Source organism: Equus przewalskii, chromosome 13 (assembly GCF_037783145.1).
Source record: "Equus przewalskii isolate Varuska chromosome 13, EquPr2, whole genome shotgun sequence".
Taxonomy (NCBI): Eukaryota; Metazoa; Chordata; class Mammalia; order Perissodactyla; family Equidae; genus Equus; species Equus przewalskii.
The window spans coordinates 41,165,886-41,181,185 of record NC_091843.1 but is presented as its reverse complement, the minus strand read 5'-3'; the positions used below and the strand labels follow the sequence as shown (position 1 = coordinate 41,181,185).

At 45.4% G+C, this 15,300-nt stretch overlaps 1 protein-coding gene across 2 annotated transcripts in view; it reads right to left on the bottom strand.

Moving 5' to 3' along the window:
• FSTL4 (follistatin like 4) overlaps nt 1-5,314 on the bottom strand; it is a 408,701-nt gene extending 403,387 nt beyond the window's left edge. The window contains exon 1 of one of the 2 annotated variants that reach the window (XM_070571053.1): nt 4,944-5,314. The gene's annotated coding sequence lies outside the window, so the exon portion shown is untranslated. The remainder of the gene's footprint in view (nt 1-4,943) is intronic. The other variant, XM_070571054.1, reaches the window with a different exon arrangement.
• Between the last annotated feature and the right edge of the window lie 9,986 nt (nt 5,315-15,300).

Here is a 15,300-nt window from a genome sequence, read left to right as displayed (position 1 = left end):
TGCTTTACAGGTATACCTCATAATCCTCATTTATACGCCACGAGGAGAGCCATGATTACCCCTTAAAAGATGACAAAATGAGAGAGGAGAAGGGTCACAGAGAGGTAAGCACCCTGCCAAGGCCATGTGGCAAATAAGCGGCAGAGCTGGGACTCCGAGCCAGGCGAGTGGCCTCGGCGTCTGTACTCTTAGAGCCCATCCTCTGCTGCCTCTCAATACTTAGCAATATTTTATTTTGATGAGCAGTTGTTTTTAGGATGATGGGGGAAAATCTATATAGAGCAAGATAGGAGGCTCGGGGCCCCAACTGTCTCCTTTCCTCCAAAGGCTGCCGAGAGCTGGGTTCCTCCAGCTTCCACGGCTCCAACCAAGGCTAAAGGAGCAAAGCCAGGGGAAAGCCACGCTGCTCCCCCCTCGTGAACCCCGCCCCAGGATCGGGCCACTCGGCCTGCTCTGCTCAGCCCTCATGGCTGCTGTCTTTATGGACCAAGAAGGTCTGTGGTTGAAGAAAGAAACCATGAGGAGATGTACAGAATGCTGGGCAGTGGGAATGCCCCTCAGCTCACCGGGAGCACCGGCATGGTAAAGACAGCCACTTGGGGGGAAGTGGCTCTGTTGACTAATTACTCCTCAAATTCAAATAGCCCGACTAGCCTTCAGACAGAAGAAAATACAACAATCTCCCCATTATAGAAACGGGAAAGTACCACCAATAAGATCACAAACCCTCTTTGTCAACCTAGAGTTCCTTTTGAAATCAACTTAGGTTTATAAGCTTCATTCAATCCATGCTAGAGTCCTAAAATTGGTTATAAATCTACCTGAGATTGTTCTCATACTAGAGTTGGGAATACCTTTTCTTTCCAACAACTTGAAGCACCATCACTTGATATTTAAGACACCTCGTTTCCGAGAGTGCTTCACTGCTTCCCCCGGGGGTTCCCACCTGAGACGCACTGTCCCCATGCTCAGGAGAACAAGATGCCAGCCTGGCCGCTGCACAGACAGGACACCACAGGCCCAGAAGGTTAAGGAATTCACCCAGTGTGTGAAGCCAACTCAGCAGTCAGGCCTATACTAAAACCCAGGCATCGTGACCCCTAGGCAAATGTTTTCTTTCTTACATGATCACAAACTTACGTATGGAACATATATGCATTCTCTGGCTAGACAGACTTTATTTCGCTCTTTGTTTTTGCAGGGCCTCCATTTAGTGCTACACGAGCCCCACTAGATCATCTACCCGCTTCTTGTGAAACCACAGGATTTCCTGGTGTTATAATGTAAGCTGATATTTGTACTATTACTTATTTGTATTTAAAATTATAGAGGTACTACAAACTTGTACGATGTAACGTTCCAAACGCTGACCTGCTTTTTGAAGAAAGGTGAAAAAAGATGACATAAGAATATAAGCAGTTAGGGAGGAATAGTTATGAATATGTAAATTCCAAATCTGCACCATCAGAGAATACACACCAGCCTGTAAGCTGTCTTTATTGAACAGGGTCAGAGGCCAGAGAGAAGCACTGATATTAAATTGTAAAGGGTTTAATACAAATTTCTTTTTTCTCCTCTGGGAACCAGCCCTATTTGGGAAAAGTGGGAATTCTGATCCTTCGAGTTCTTGGGGAGATTGTTTCCCATACTCTGTCTCAGCCCCTCTCCCAGAATGTGGTAAGACTATCAAACCGGACATTATGGATTAGCCACATGGAAATGGCTTCTCTTTGTAACTGACAGGACCAAAAATTATGAAAATGATTTGGCAGAAGCAAGCGACATCACCCAACCTTGAAGAGAACAATAAGGTTTGTGACACTGAGGCACCTGCATTTCCAACCTTTGTAACTGAAAAAGCATATGCACTAGCTGGTTACTTCAGGTGCATTTTACACACGGGATACTGGCAATTAACAAACAGAAACCAACTAGGGACCAGCAAAATCCTGCAATCCTCTTCTGTAGTCTGCCCAACGTTAAAAGGGGGGGAAAAAAGGGCCATATAAACCCTAACCCAAAAACAGGAAGCTATAGATTAATGTCTTCTGAAAGGTTTAGGACCCTAGTTTTGATTTGTGAGTGCTGTAGGAAAAAAGAAGAGGGTTCAAAATTCCTAAGATAGTCCCTAAAATAGCAACCCAGGGAAATTAGGAATACGGATATATCAGGGTAACCCTGCAGCAAGTCATAATGAAATTATATTGCATTTTCTATTAATTATCTACCTTATATCTTTGGTTAATTGTTTCAACATTTGATAAATTAGACCCCTAAATTTGTGTGCAATATATAAACCTATGGCATTCCGATTTACCATGAAGTGTCACACACACACGTATGACTTCCAGGAACTCTCAGCCTTCCAACATTCAGATTATACCTCTTAAGCATCATGTTCTCTCGACTGCAGTTTTATTTTACTTGAAGTTCCATGCCTCGTGTTATGCATCAAGAGATAGAAAACGTAAGAAAAGATGTGCTCTAAAAATAACTACCTAATTTCATTAAGTTAATAAGCACACAATTGATCACACAAGTAACACAAGAAGGTTGACTTTGCAGAGAAATACCAAAAACGCAAAACAGGAATTAAGGTAGATTTTTAAGAAATCTTGACTACTCAGTGCCAGTTTCTGGAATACAGTGTTAAAGTCAAACAAGAAAATCACAACATGAAGATCACAAACACACACACACTCACAAAAATCCTGCAGCCCTTAGAAGGGGAAGGGAAGAATCCGGTGTGAGCGACAAGTCAAGGTAGGAAGCGCCAGCCAACCCTCCCTTAACCACCTCCAGGACACAGCCAACATGATACAAGTTCTCCCAATGCCCAGACAAACAAGCTGGCCCCTTTCTGGAAGAAAAAGAGCCTCCCTGGAATTAACAAAAATTGAGGGTGATTAAAAATTTCTAAGAGAGAAAAAGCCACTGGAACAACTTTAATGAGCAATTTTAATACACTACAGTGCATATAAAGTAGACTATCTTCTTGCATGACCTTTGGCTCAGCCTGACGTCTGAGGAGAGGAGGTGTCTTTTTTCCTAGGATGGGAAGAAAGCTAACATTCAGCTGAGTATATCTAAACAGAAGTGGTCTAGCAATGCTGCAGTGTCTTCTCACAAAACCAACTCAGGAAGCAGACACGGGCCCTGTGGGGCATCTGCTCACATCTTCTGTCTCAGCTACTGCCTGACGGTTGCTGGGGCTCTGGTGTCGTAGAAGCCAGGTCATTCACTCCCCTGACCATTTGCTTCCCAGGTGAGACCTCCACCTGACCACTGCCCAGACCAGAGCCTGTCCTGGGAGCCAGAGGGGCAAGTACAGAAATTGGTCCACTCCAGAATTAAGAGGACACTGTTAAAAGTTACCTCTGACTTTCCCGAGCCTGGTGGTAGGAAAATAACTTGGGACTTTTGAGAAAAGTCCGAATTTCTTCCTGATCCCTCACAGATTGTGATATAGGCTTATTCCGGATGCACATTTTGATTAACAGTTATCGTGCCACCTCCAATTGAAATTCTCTTTATGTTTTGCCCAGAGAAAGTGGACCGATGTTTGTATCTCAGGGACCCATCTAGCACAATTCCTGGCGCACGGGCTTGCAACAAATTTAGGAAGGGAACAGACCAAAGCTACCAGCACTTTCACTCGCCGGAAACCTCAGCGGAAGCGACACCTAGAGGAGAGCGGAGGAGAGGCTGCGGAAGCGCTATTCATCAGCGTCGGCGACAGTTATCAGGAGCTAGGTCGGCAGGACAGCGCATGGGGACCAACTCTCTGGGCTAGATGCAGACCTAGCAGGACCCAACTCCGCCAGGCCCCAAGAACTTCCAGTAGAAGGATGCACAGCACGGGATGCTCACCACGTTCCCGGCTTCGTGAGAAACCCTACTGCTTCCAGCGGGTTCTGCTCCGGCAAGAGTGGCGGGCGCTGAAGTCCTCAGGTGGCAGGCCTCCGGCGAACGCACTCAGTGCGCCGCTTTGTCAGCTGAAGGGAGCCCCGAGGGCTCGCGCCACGCTCGCCCCCAAACTCGAGGCGACACGCGCCCAAAGCGTAGCGCTCCGCCTGCGTCGCCCAGGTCCCCCCGAAACTTGGAACAGGTTTCCTTTGCTGGAGCAAAGAGGGGCGGAGATCACCCACAGTAGGAGCTCTCTTAGGATCAAGTCCCCTGCCTGAACGTCCCCAAAACAAACTGCTCCCTAGAGACTCCCCAGCAAGTAACAGTCGCCGCTCGCTGGGAACAGCGACCAGTCCGGCAGAACGAGAGCCGCGGGCTGCCCGGAGCCGGGTTGTGTCCTGGGTCCCTCCTCCGCCGAGCCCCAGACGCGGCGAACCTAGGGGTAGTGAGGGCCAGGCGAAGCGCAGCCGGCCCTTCGGGCTGCAGCGAGGAGACGCAAGTTTCCCGACAAAGCTGGAGGGAGGGGGTAGTAAGGACGCCCGCCCCGCGCCCAAGCCCGGGGCCAAGGGCACAGGTCCGTGCCAACGGGCCGCCGCTCGCCTGGCTCGCCGAGGCCGCTCCGAGTCCAGAGCCAAAAAGCAGCGTCTGCAGGGTCTCAGAGCCTGGCGCGGGCTGCGGGTTCGGCCCGAGCGGTTCTGCGCCGCGCTCCGCGCTCCTGCAGGGTCACTCTGGTCCCTACTGCAGACCCGGGCCACAAGCCTCTGCGCCGCAGGCTTTACCCCGAGTCTTGGCCTCGGCCAGGGTAGCCCTGCCGATCCCGGAACCGGTGGTCCCATGCCCGCCGCCCGCCAGGCGGGCAAACTTGGCTCTCCCAGCGCGGGCGGTGAGGACAAGCAAGCGCCCGCGCCCGCGCCCGGCCCTGCAGGGAGACGCGGGGCCGCGGGCGCCGGGACCCCAGCCGGGCGCAGCGGGACCGGTTGGTGGCGGCGGCGGCTTGGCACCCTCCCCGCGCCCACTCAGGAGCTGCGCCCGCGTACCTGCGGCGGCCGGGGCCGAGGGGAAGACCAGCTGACCGGACTTGGGCGGGCGGGAAGGAATGCCCCGTGGCGGCGACCCAGCTCCGCGTCCTTGGGTCAGTCTCTCTGGCTGTCGGCAGGTCCCGGGCACGCTGGAGGCTGTCGTGGCTGCAGTTCTCTGAGCCGCCGTTGCCCGCTGCTGTGCCACTGCTGCCGCGGCTGCCCTATTTCTGCCGCCGGGACCGGAGCCCGTGACGTCACCCTCCGGGCCCCGCCTGCCCAATCGCCGCCACCTGTGCGCGCTGCGCGGGGCCCGCGGCAGGTGCGCGGAGCAGCCGGGCGCGCACGCAGGGCGCTAGGACTCCCGGCGCTCCCGGGACCCGCGGTGGGGCGAGGGGGGATGTGCGTTCCTGCTCCGGGCTCGCGTGGAGCTCGGCAGGCGACAATCCCCTCCCAACCCCCCACCTCCCAGCACGCCCCTCCTCTCTTCTCTTCCTGTCTCCTTCCCGGGCCAGGTTCCCCAAGGCTGTGCTCTCAAGATGCACAACTGGTCTTAATCAGCGGCCAAGGCTTGTGGAGCCCAGGCGGGCCAGTACACCACACCAAGGAAGCTGTCCCTGGAAGGAAAGTCAAGTGATACTCCCACTCGCAGAGAGCCAACAACCTGGGAAAGAGCAAAGTTTTTCTTTTTCTCTTTTAAATCTGCCCTCTCTCAACTGCAGAATCTTAGGAAATCCTGGGCATATGGGGGTTGGGGGAGGGGGGTGGGGGAGTCGCAGGTGACATTTGCCTAGCCTGATCAAGCTGTGACCAGAGAGTCCCTTCTCCCTTAAAACAAGAAATTCTCATGGCCCTGACCTCACCCCCAAACCTAGGTTCCCAAACCTTCCTGGATAGCTTTTCAATATCCACAATTTTCAGATCCCCCAACCAGGTGGTCATTTTGCTTTTATTAATTGGCCTGGAGATCAGTCCTGGGCCCAGATAAACTGGAAACAACTTTGTAACAACGAGGGCTCCCAAATGGTCATACTGTAGCCCCATGCTGGCATCCAACTTAGGAGGGAGGCCCTACCCAGGCCAGACTGGTGGTAACTTTGGGCAGGAGCCTCTCTGGGGATGGCCTCCTGCTCTGGCTGTGTGGGCACCAGGTGACTTTCTGGTTAGGGAAACAGTGTCTTATCCATGCCCCTGTGATCTCTCCTGGCCTAGAGGAGGGGACAGGGAAGTCTTTTCTGAGGATAAGCTTAGTTAAATATCAGGAGAAGGGGAAGAATAATAGAAAGCTGACATGGAGGAAGAGGTATTACACTTGCCCTTCCATTCAACGGATATTTACTGGGCTCTCCTATGAAGCAGGCAACGTGCTAGGTACTGGAAACACAGCATGGATGGGCCAGCAGGGTCCCTGCCCTCACACAGGTTTTGGTCTGGGGTCCAGCCCTCCCTCTCCCACTGCCTGGCTTGTAACCCAGAGTCATACGTCTGCTATAGGTATCAGTTTCCTCATCTGTAAAATGAGGAGCTGGATGAGACCTGGGTCTTCTGTGTCTTCCCACATAGATACCATGATTGGAGCTCAGAAGGATATAGGCCACTCCATCCTCAGTGCCCCCAGGCCTTGGCAGGCATGATGCTTTCTCAGATTTGACCATGAATCTTTGCCAAGGCCACCCATGACTGAAACTCTGAGGCTGGCTTGAGGCCAGATTCTCTGCAGCTGGATCGGGGAAGGAATAACACTTTCCATCTTGGGAAAAAGAGAAGAAAGACTGGGCATACAAGGGAGCAGGGAAATTTGGAAACATGCTGTGCCTCCCTCCGAAATTTATTTCTAAATCCATGGTCAAAATGGAGCTCAGAGGCTGGGTTCAGCTCCCTCCCACACTTAGAGGAATTTGGAAAAGCAAATTTCAGTTTTCAGTGCTAAGCGCAAAATCCCTGAGTAAGCCTAGAGGCCCTATTGCATAACCAAGGCAGGCCTTGGGGGGCTGTTTTTAATAACTCAGGGTCACATGTAAGTGAGGGTCTGTAGATTGACCAAGATCAGAAGTAGCTCTGTTTGATGCAGTGAACAGAGACTGCACTTCCATAAACTTCCTCTGCTTCCTTGAGAAGGGGGGAATGCAGCTGCTGCAAACCAGATGTACGGAATATCCCTTAGAGATAATGCTAACATCTGAAGTGAGCTATTGTGACTACTGTGCATAAAATAAGAGCTGAATTAAAAGTCACCTTGGAATAAAAAAGGTGAAGTGTGAATGACGAAATCAAACAAGCCTTTGGGGAAGCAGCATCAGATGCCAGTAGACCTTGACACCTCTTTGAATTGCTCTGTGCTTTCACCTCTCAGGGCAATTCTTGGTTCAATAATACTCCCAACTTGTAAAATAGGCTAGATTTCACACAGAGAACTTCAGAATTTGCCTGAAACTCTGTTTCAGAACTTGCAAGCATACTGATGATTCTCAGTAGCCAACTAGGATGCTTGGCAAAAAAAAAAAAAAAACCCAAGGCTAAGTTTTGAATTCATACAATTCAGTAGGTTTGGAACGGGGAAGTTCAAAGGAAATGAGTTCAGATCTCTGCTCCCAGCCCCCATTCTAGGTTACTGGTGAGTGATTTAGCCAGGCACACTCAGAGACATGCAAAAGGAAGTTATCAATGTATTTTTATAAGATCAAGAAGTTTAAAAACTCACGTATGTATTTACTTTACCAGTTTTAAAACTTTTTTCTATTTCCATTCTTACCAAAAAACACAACCATATGATCAGAAACTGCTGCCAAGAGATATGTCTCCTCCAGGTCATCTCAGATTGCACCTGCACATCAGGATCCCCGGAGATGACGCAGCCACGGATCAGCAGGAAGCAAGGCACCTCCTCAGTTTCAACCAGAAGTTTCCCTGTCACTAGCGATGGGTCAGGTCCACCCTGGGCTGGTCAGACAGTGCCCAAAAGTACATGTTAGAAGCCAGACTGGGAGGTCGTATGAGAAAGTAGGAAAAGGCAGGAAATTGTTCTCTTTGTCTTGCATAATTTAACATTCTGCTGCCTGTACAAAAAATATCTTACTAAATCTTCAAACCAACCCATGCAGTTGATTGAAGAAGCAGTCTAGATCTTAGGAGGGACCTGGACAGAGAGGCACCAGGCCTGGGTCCTTCGCCTGCCTCTGCCTCTCTCTGACTGGGTGAGGCTGGATCAGTCCCACCCTCTCCCGGCCTCATTTCCTAATGGCTCAAGTGAGAGTTAGGCATGGGTGGAGTGGGAGGCAGTCATACTCAATGAACTTCTAAGGCCATTTTCAATTCTGCAAGTCGCTGCCTTTATGGTGCTAGTATTTATAGAAGTTAGAGCTTCTCTCATCTAAAAAAAACTATGATGTTCAAGGTTTCTCCTAAGTCTAATCTTAATGCTGATTTCTTAAGTGATGATTCATTTCGTCATTATATATTAAGGGAATGTAGGCAATGAATTCAAAATCCTAGACCTAAAATCACACTCAGAAATAATTTTTAACTTTGATTTAGGAAAAAAGTAGCCAGCATGGAGATAAGTAACGTATTCATTCAAGAGAACTGTGATTTGGGAAATTTCTCAAAGCAGTGAAGAAGTGGTTTAGAGTAGGAATTTTAAATAAGAAGTTGGAATGAATGAGAGGTGAATTGTGACTGGTGAAAGAAGAGGGAGATGAACACTAAGACCCTTTGCCAGAGTGTTGTTTCAGGGACAGAGTCCCATCTACCTCCCAGGGTCTGGATTGATGGGAGGGGGGCCTAAGAAAGAGACTGATGACAGGAGGAAACCAAGTTTGGCTACTCTCAGCATTCCATGTGCACAGGGAGAATTGGGGATGGGAAGAGCATGCCTGCAAGCCACAAAGCACCGCATCCTACTGAGGGTGGGGGAGAGCGGAGGGAGGAGCCAACCTCCTTTGTTCAAAAGGGAAACACAAACCCACACATTTCTGCCATGACCCTGTTTTCCAACTCATCAGTACAGAATGGTAAATAACATGACAATCTGAAACAAGATCATTGCAAAAGATGAGCGCCCACCTTATGGAGATTCCAGTTTTGTGAACACATGCTTCATTCAAATGAATATGCAGTATTGCGTTGGGTCATCTTAAGTGCTGTGAAGAGAACTACACAAGATGAGGATCTATAAGATGGAACTGGACTTATTGATATACCACCCCAAACACGAACAGCCACTCTGACCTCTCTGCCCCGCCCCCACCAGGGCTTTGGCTACTTGCCTTGCTTCCTGGTCAGAGGGGCCCTGATAACTGTTCCATGCTTTTCCCACAGTCTGAGAGCCAGGTACCTCTGCTGTTACCACCACTACCTCAGATCAAAAAGCCCGGCATCTGGCACCAACTGACAAGGAGACCCTGGCCTCCAGGCCTATGCATTGGTCAGACTGGACCCCTGCGGCTCTGGCTTCTCCAGAGGCTGCCTAGAGGGCTCCTCACCACACATAGAGGTGTGAGGAGTCTCCTGCCTGAGACTAGCTGAGGGGCGGACTTGACCAGTGGGAAATGGGGAATAGGAGGGAGCCAGCAGATAAATTCTCTCTTCCTTCCCTGGAGGGTCTGTCCTGAGATACAGTGCTCCCTACGTCCTGTCTGAAGACATCCCTGGAGACCAAGCCCTCAGTTCCACTTGTTACAAAGTAGGCCCTGTTCAGTATTTTCTCATCTTCTTCCTTGTTCCTGCTTCCCTGGGATCGTACTCTTCCTCAATAAAGGGTTAGCACATAAGCTTTTGCCTCAGGTTCTCTTTTCTAGAGAATCCAGACTAAGAGAAGGAGTAACTGAAGTAAGAGTGGTGACTGTTTTTAAGAGGGAGGATGATGAAGTTCTCTCTGAGGAAGTGCTTAGAGCAGAGACCTGAATAAATGAGGAAATGAGAAGTGAGAAGATTCAGTGGAGAGAGTATTCAGGTAGAAGGTACAACAGGCATAAAAGATGTGAAGTTGTAACTGGCTTGATGTGATCCAGGCCAATGTCACCTAGCAGGGTGGAAAGTTCCAGAAGAAGGCAGAGAGATAGATAAGGGCCAGATCACAGAGGCCGTATAGGCGATGCTAAGTGAGGACTTTGGATCTGATGTTAGGTATAACGGGCGCCATTGGAGAGTTTTGAGCAGGAGAATGACATGACCTACTGTGCGTTTTTAACAGATCTCTCTGGATGCTGTGTGGAGAATAGACTGAGTAGAGGTGATAGCAGCTGATGGAAAAAGTGGAAGCAGGGAAAATAGCTGTTCAGCTGATGAGAGGTCCAAAGTCACGTCTAGCTCATTATCACCATCGCTGCTGTCATACATGCAATCATGTTTATTGATTGCTAACTGTGCATTGGGCACTAGGCCTAACCTTTATGTGTATTGTTTTGCCTAATCCTCACGACAACTCCATTTGGTCCCCATTTTGTAAGTTAAGTTCAGAGAAGTTACACAACTTTTCTAAGGAAGTTTGCCTGGCAAATGTCAGAGCTAGTGTTTGACTCGGAGCCTGCCGTTGTAATCACTCTGCAATTCCATATTGGTTACACACAGTTTATGTGTATGTGGCGGCTAACACATATCTCAGAATTCATGTCCTACAAATAGGTTCCTGGAGAACCTTCTATTCTGAACCTGTTGTTATAGTTACTTAATTGCCATCATGAACCCTTGTCATATCAAAACCAAACACATAGTCTTTCTCTCTTCTCTGCCTATAGAATGTCAATTCCCTTCAGCATCATTGTAGCCAATCACGGAGCTCCCATCCTCCCTGCCAGGAACTAGCTAAGGTGTGAGTGTGGGGCCCACTTCTGGCCAAGGAGAGATGAGAGAAAGTCAGCCGGGGAGATAAAGAGATGCATAGGGAGATGGTGCCTCTCTTCCCTCTTGATGCCATCATTAACTACGAGGGATCCTGAAACCCATGGCCACCATCTTGTGACCCTGAGAGCAGCCAAATTGACCCATGGAAGATGGAAGAACAGAGAAAGAGAAAGAACCTAGGACCTGAATGACCTGCTGAAATGAGCAGCTGAAATAACCAACTCTGAAGCTGCCCTACCTCGCGATTTCTATTTTCTTCATGACTTAAATCAATTGAGTTGGGATTTTCTGTTACTTGAAGTAGAAAACATATCAAATGAGAAAGAAGCTAAAATGTAAATAAAAACCTGATGCATTGTTTGACTGGCTTCAGACACATCATGAGAGATAGGTAGTATTAATATTTTCATCATCCCACTGTATTTGTCAGAGAATCCTAGGCTAGCCAAAAGCTGAAGTCACTTAACTCCTATCCAGTGCTTAGATGTATAGTAATTTTCAGTTATGGACAGCATTTAATTAACCAGAACCCTCCATTTCCTTACTGCCCTAGATAAAAGACAGCAGACACATAACAACTGACGTGTACAGGATGCTTTAAAGCTGACAAATGCGTACATACCCATCAGCGTTGCCTGGCCATATGTGACTGCAAATGCCTTTCACTACTCCCTCCTCAAAAAATTTTAAACTGGTTTTGCAGTTTTTGTGTGGTATGCGACAAAGGAGTGATTTGAAGTTTTAAACAGATTATTTAGCAGTATCACATTAAATATCATATTCTAAAGTTTCTTTTAATGCAGTCATGAATAATATTCATAATAAATAGTCATTACAGACAAATTTCCACTTTGTATCGTTAAACAAAAAATGCACAATGTTTGACTTTTATTAAATTCTATAAGAGCAGCATAATCTTCTGATAAATATACTAAGAAGATAATATGTCATATCTGGTTTGGGACTGAACATATGCTAAAAAATACTTTGGGATTCAACTTCACAACACAGTACCAAGTATAGGTAAAAACTGTTTTCTAAGAATTGATATCTGAAATTATGGCATTTTATGCTTAAAAACACTACTGTTTTATTTTTATAATTTCTATGTTTTGTTTACAAATGACAGGAGGGGAAAGACTTCAGACCGCTATTTGCAAGCACTCTGCAAATAGCACGTTGTGGGTGTGGAGAGAGCCTTTATTCTCTATAAATGAAAAGCCAAATTGGATATAATTGTCATTCTATTTTCTCTTCCTAACACTGTGTTTGAAGTACCAAAGACATCTTGATGTTCTATATAAGGATTTTTATCAGATGAATGCAATTTACAGATTGGTGAAGGTAATTTTGAAGTAGGATTGTAGTCTTACCATTTTTTGCTCTTAATTATCTTGTATTTCATCATCGGGTTCCTTATGTTTCTAGCCTTTAAACACAATCTATTATGGGCACGAATCAAACATATATGACTAAGAAGAAAAACAATTTAAAATGTAACGATCTCCACCATCGCAGCAGTCAGTACTGTTCAGCCAAGAGAGAAATTGAGTGGTGGAGTCATGAGCATCCTCGTCTGACCTCCAGCTAACCACTGTGTGTTCTCCTTGTTACACACTGACAGGCTCACAGTCTTTTATTATAAATGGGAAAAAATTAAATCATGTATCATTGATTTTTTAATTAAACCTTTTATTTGGAAGTAATTGAAGATTCACATACAGTTGTAAGAAACAATACAGAGTGATATGTGTACCCTTTACTCAGTTTCCTCCAATGATAACATCTTGCAAAGCTATAGTACAATATCACAACCAGAGTATTGGCATTGATAGGGTCAGGATACAGAAACCTTCCATCACCGCAAGGATCTCCCCTGTGGCCCTTTTATAGCCACATCTACCTCCTTTCCCTCTGCCCCTTTCTTCTCATCCCTAACCCCTGGCAACCACTAGTCTATTCTCATTTGTATAATTTTGTCATTTCAAGAATGTTATATAAAGAGAAGCATACAATATGTAACCTTTGGGATTGACTTTTTTCACTCAGAATAATTACCTCAAGATTCATGCAAGGTGTTTCACGTATCATACCAAGAGTTTTTCCTTTGTATTACTGGGTGGTATTCCATGGTATGGAAGGACTACATTTGTTTAACCTCCTAGGTTGTTTCCATTTTTGGCACTTGCAAATAAAGTTGCTATAAACATTTGTACAAAGGTTTTCATATGAACATAAATTTTCATTTCTCTGGGACAAATGCCCATGAGTGCAATTGCTGGTTTGTATGATAGTTGCATGTTTAGTTTTTAAATAAATGGCTGAACTATATTCCAGAGTGGCTGTAGCATTTTATATTCCCACTAGCAATGCATGAATGATTCCATTTCTCTGATTCCTTGCCTACATTTGCCAGTGTCACTATTTTTTATTTCAGTCATTCTGATAGGTGTGCAGTGAAATCTCATTGTGGTTTTCATTTGCATTTCCCTAATGGCTAATGATGCTGAACATCTTTTCATGTGCTTATTTGTCATCTGTATATTCTCTGGTGAAATGTCTCTTCATGTCTTTTGGCCATTTTCTGATTGGATTGCTTGGTTTTTCTGCTATTGAGTTTTGAGGGTTCTTTATACATTCTAGGTACTAGTCCTTTGTGGATATGTGGTTTACAAATATTTTCTTTAGCTTGTCTTTTCATCCTCTTAACAGGGTCTTTTGCAGAGCAAAACTTTTTAATTTCCATGTAGTCAGATTTGTCAGTTTTTCCTTTTTGTAGTTCTTACTTACAAATCCAAGATCCCAAAGATTTTTCTCCTATTTTGTTAATAAAGGTTTAATAGTTTTGCATTTTTCTTTTAAGTCTGTTGCTCATTTTCAGTGAATTTTTGTGCAGGGTCTAAGACTTAGATTGAGATTCATTATTTCCCCCTAAGAATGTCCGATTGCCCCATATCATTTATTGAAAAGGCTGTCTTTCCTTCATTGAATTACTTTGAACCTTTGTCAAAAATCAGTTTGGCAGGAATTGCAAGGGGCCCCCAAAGGCCAAAACAATCTTGAAAAAGAAGATTGTAAGAAAAACAAAGTTGGAGAACTCACACTTCCTGATTTCAAAACTTACTACAAAGCTACAGTAATCAAAACAGTGTGGTACTGGCATAAGGATGGACAAATAGACCAAAGGAATAGAACTGAGAGTCCAGAAACATACATCTATGGCAAATGGATTTTCAACAAGGGTGCCAAGACTATTCAGTGGAGAAAGAATAAGCTTTTCAACAAGTGGCATGGGGACAACTGCATATCCACGTGTAAAATAATGAATTTGGACCCCCATCTTACATTATATATAAAAATTAACTCAAAATTGATCAACAACCTAAATATAAGACTAAAACCATAAACTTTTAGAAGAAAACATGACCATGGATTTGGCAATAGATTCTCAGATATAACACCAGAAGTACGAGCAATAAAAGAAAAAAAATAGATAAATTGGATTTTATCAAAATTAAAAACTCCTGTGCATCAAAGAACATTATCAAGAAAGTAAAAAGACAGCCCACAGAATGGAAAAAAATATTTTCAAATCATATTTCTGATAAAGGATTAATATTCAGAGTATGTAAATAACTCATAACTAAACAACAGAGAGACAAACAACCCAATTAAAAAATGGGCAACATACTTAAATAGCGATTTCTCTAGAGGAAATAGGTGAATGGCCAAAAAATGCATGAAGAGATGTTCAACATTCTTAGCCATTAAGGAAATGCAAATCAAAATCATGTTGAGATACAACTTCACACCTACTAGGATGGCTATAATAATACATATTTTTTTAATGGAAAATAAGAGTTGGCAAGGACATGGATACCTGGAAAGCTTGTATGTTGCTGGTGGAAATGTAAAATGGTTCAGTTGCCATGGAAAAGAGTGTAGTGGTTCCTCAAAAAGTTAAACATCAAATGACCATATGATCCAGCAATTCTGCTCCTAGGTTTACACCCAAAAGAACTGAAAGCAGGCTCTCAGACAAAGACTTGTTATGAACACAAATGTTCATGGCAGCACTGTTGACAATAGTCAAAAGTCAGAAACACTCAAATGTCCCGTGGATAAATGGACAAACACATTGTGGTGAATACGTACAATGGAATGTTATTCAGCCATAAAAAGGCATGAAGTACTGAGACATGCTACAACATGGGTAAACCTCAGAAACAATACGTGAAGTGAAAGAAGCCAGACACAAAAGGTCACATACTGTACAATTCCATTTATATGAAATATCCAGAATAGGTAAATCTATAGAAAGCAGAGTGACAGTTGGACAGGGGAATGAGGAGTAACTACTCCACGGGAATGACGTTTTATTTTGGAATGATGAAAATGTTTGGGAACGAGATAGAGGTGATTGCCACACAACATTGTAAATGTGCTAAATGCCGCTGATTTATTTCATTTTAAAATGGTTAATTTTATGTTATACGAATTTCACCTCAATAAAAATAAAACCATCAGTTAGGCATAT